The 3,896-nt window shown below is 42.3% G+C and overlaps 1 pseudogene; it reads left to right on the forward strand.

Moving 5' to 3' along the window:
- Nucleotides 1-3,272: 3,272 nt before the first annotated feature.
- Nucleotides 3,273-3,595, forward strand: LOC122239488 (annotated as a pseudogene).
- The last annotated feature ends 301 nt before the right edge of the window (nt 3,596-3,896 follow it).

Raw genomic sequence — 3,896 nt, forward strand, 5'->3', positions numbered from 1 at the left:
ATTTGACAACTTAGATGAAATGGATCAATTCCTTAAAGACACAATCTACCAAAACTCATACAAGGAGAAATAGATAACTGAATATACCTACATCTTTTAAAGAAGTTGAATTCTTAATTAATAATCTTCACAACAGAAAACATCTAACTCAGATGGTTTCGTGTGTGAATTCTATTAATCGTTTGCATAAGATGTAATACCGATAATCTACAATCTATTCCAGAAAATCAAAGCAAAGAGAACACTTCCTAACTCCTTGTGTAAAGCCAGCATAACACTAATACCAAAACTAGACAAAGACTTTATAAGCATATAAAATTACATGAACAAACAGAGGGCTGATGGGGTGGGAGGGAGGGGAGGGTGGGTGATGGGTATTGAGGAGGGCACCTTTTGGGATGAGCACTGGGTGTTGTATGGAAACCAATTTCACAATAAATTTCAAAAAAAAAATTACAGACCAACATTTCTCATAAACATAGACATTTATAATTGTTAGCTCTTCCTGATGGATAGACCCTGTGATTATTATATAATGTCCTTCTTCATCTCTTGTTACAGCCTTTAATTTAAAGTCTAGTTTGTCTGATATAAGTATGGCTACTCCAGCTTTCTTTTGGCTTCCAGTAGCATGATAAATAGTTCTTCATCCCCTCACTCTCAATCTGAAGGTGTCCTCAGGTCTAAAATGAGTCTCTTGTAGACAGCAAATAGATGGGTCTTGTTTTTTTATCCATTCTGATACCCTATGTCTTTTGGTTGGTGCATTTAGTCCATTTACATTCAGTGTTATTATAGAAAGATACGGGTTTAGAGTCATTGTGATGTCTGTATGTTTTATGCTTGTAGCGATGTCTCTGGTACTTTGTCTCACAGGATTCCCCTTAGGATCTCTTGTAGGGCTGGTTTAGTGGTGACGAATTCCTTCAGTTTTTGTTTGTTTGGGAAGACCTTTATCTCTCCTTCTATTCTAAATGACAGACTTGCTGGATAAAGGATTCTTGGCTGCATATTTTTTCTGTTCATCACATTGAAGATCTCCTGCAATGCCTTTCTGGCCTGCCAAGTTTCAAAAGAGAGATCAGTCACGAGTCTTATAGGTCTCCCTTTATATGTTAGGGCACATTTATCCCTTGCTGCTTTCAGAATTTTCTCTTTATCCTTGTATTTTGCCAGTTTCACTATGATATGTTGTGCAGAAGATCGATTCAAGTTACGTCTGAAGGGAGTTCTCTGTGCCTCTTGGATTTCAATGCCTTTTTCCTTCCCCAGTTCAGGGAAGTTCTCAGCTATTATTTCTTCAAGTACACCTTCAGCCCCTTTCCCTCTCTCTTCCTCCTCTGGGATACCAATTATGTGTATATTATTTCTTTTTAGTGTATCACTTAGTTCTCTAATTTTCCCCTCATACTCCTGGATTTTTTTTATCTCTCTTTTTCTCAGCTTCCTCTTTTTCCATAATTTTATCTTCTAGTTCACCTATTCTCTCCTCTGCCTCTTCAATCCGAGCCGTCGTTGTTTCCATTTTATTTTGTATCTCGTTTAAAGCATTTTTCAGCTCCTCCTGACTGTTCCTTAGCCCCTTGATCTCTGTAGCAAGAGATTCTCTCCTGTCCTCTATACTGTTTTCAAGCCCAGCGATTAATTTTATGACTATTATTCTAAATTCACTTTCTGTTATATTATTTAAATCCTTTTTGATCAGTTCATTAGCTGTTGTTATTTCCTGGAGATTCTTTTGAGGGGAATTCTTCTGTTTGTTCATTTTGGATAGTCCCTGGAGTGGTGCGGACCTGCAGGGCACTTCCCCTGTGCTGTGGTGTATAACTGGAGTTGGTGGGCGGGGCTGCAGTCAGACCTGATGTCTGCCCCCAGCCCACTGCTGGGGCCACAGTCAGACTGGTGTGTGCCTTCTCTTCCCCTCTCCTAGGGGCGGGATTCACTGTGGGTTGGCGTGGCCCGTCTGGGCTACTTGCACACTGCCAGGCTTGTGGTGCTGGGGATCTGGCGTATTAGCTGGGGTGGGTAGGCAAGGTGCACAGGGGCAGGAGGGGCAGGCTTAGCTCACTTCTCCTTAGGTGATCCACTTCAGGAGGGGCCCTGTGGCAGCAGGAGGGAGTCAGACCCGCTGCCGGAGGGGTGGCTCCGCAGAAGCACAGTGTTGGGATGTTTGTGAGGAGCAAGCAAGTTCCCTGGCAGGAACTGATTCCCTTTGGGATTTTGGCTGGGGGGTGGGCGAGGGAGATGGCGCTGGCGAGCGCCTTTGTTCCCCGCCAAACTGAGCTCTGTCATCCCGGGGCTCAGCAACTCTCCCTCCCTTTGTCCTCCAGCCTTCCCGCTTTCTGAGCAGAGCTGTTAACTTATGACCTCTCAGATGCTAAGTCCCGCTTGCTGTCAGAACACACTCCGTCCGGCCCCTCCACTTTTGCCAGCCAGACTCGGGGGCTCTGCTTGGCTGGCGGGCCGCCCCTCCGCCCCAGCTCCCTCCCGCCAGTCCGTGTAGCGCGCACCGCCTCGCCGCCCTTCCTACCCTCTTCTGTGGGCCTCTTGTCTGCGCTTGGTTCTGGAGACTCCATTCTGCTAATCCTCTGGCGGTTTTCTGGGTTATTTAGGCAGGTGTAGGTGGAATCCAAGTGATCAGCAGGACGCGTGGTGAGCCCAGCATCCTCCTATGCCGCCATCTTCCGAAAAGCCAATAAAGTTAAATTTAAAAAAAGAATTGGAATTTATTTTAATTGAGATATAATTGACATATAGCATTATGCTCATTTCCAGTGTCATATAATAATTCAATATTTGTATATGTTGCAAAATGGTCACCACAATAAGGTTAATTAACATCCATTATCACACATAGTTAGAATTTTTTTCTTTTGATGAGAACTTTTCAGATCTACTCTGCTAGCAACGTTCAAATATACAATATAGTATTATTAACTATAGTCACCATGCTGTACATTATATCCCTATGCCTTATAACTGGGAGTTTGTATCTTTTGACTATTTTCACCCATTTTGCTCACCCCACACCACTGACCCCTGGCAACCACCAATCTATTCTCTGCATCTAGTAGTTTGGGTTTAGGTGTTTTGGTTTTTTGTTTTTTGTTTTTTTGGTTTGCTTTTGTTTTAGATTCCACATACAAGTGACATCATAGAGTACTTGTCTTTATCTGCCTGACTTATCTCATATGACATAAAGGCCTCAAGATCCATCCATGTTGGCAGAGATGGAAAAGTGGGGTAAGAGGGAGCCATGTGTCCACAGAAGTCTCTGAGAGAGCCTCCACAGAGGAGCAGAAGGAAATGGAAGATAAAGTAACTAGTCCAGAGAAAGCTGAAGAAGCAAAATTAAAAGCAAGGTATCCTCATCTAGGACAAAAGCTTGGAGGTTAAAATTTCTTAAGGAAACGATAACATAAAAGGCAAAAATATTTTGATTCTGGGTTACAATATGGCTAAAGCAAAAATCAATAAGCCACTTCCTACTGCAGCTCTGGATAAGACAGAAGTTACTGGTGACCACATTCCCATTGCACAGGACCTACCTCAATGGAAACCATCCCTTGTTACTAGCAAGCTGTTGACTGATTAAAAATGCTGAATTGGAAAAAAAAATCCATCCATGTTGTTGCAAATGACAATGTTTCATTCTTTTTTATGGCTGCATAATGTGTGTGTGTGTGTGTGTGTGTGTGTGTGATTTTCTTTATCCACTCAATCATCAAGGAATGTTAAGTTGCTTGCATATGTTTGCTATTGTAAATAATACTGCAGCTAACATGGGGGAGGGCGGCCCATAGATCTTTTTGAGTTAGTGTTTTTGTTTTCTTTGGCTAAATAACGAGAAGTGGAATTGCTGGGTCATATGATGTTTCTATTTTTTAATTTTTTGA

This window comes from Panthera tigris, chromosome B3 (genome assembly GCF_018350195.1).
Source record: "Panthera tigris isolate Pti1 chromosome B3, P.tigris_Pti1_mat1.1, whole genome shotgun sequence".
In the NCBI taxonomy this organism is placed as follows: domain Eukaryota; kingdom Metazoa; phylum Chordata; class Mammalia; order Carnivora; family Felidae; genus Panthera; species Panthera tigris.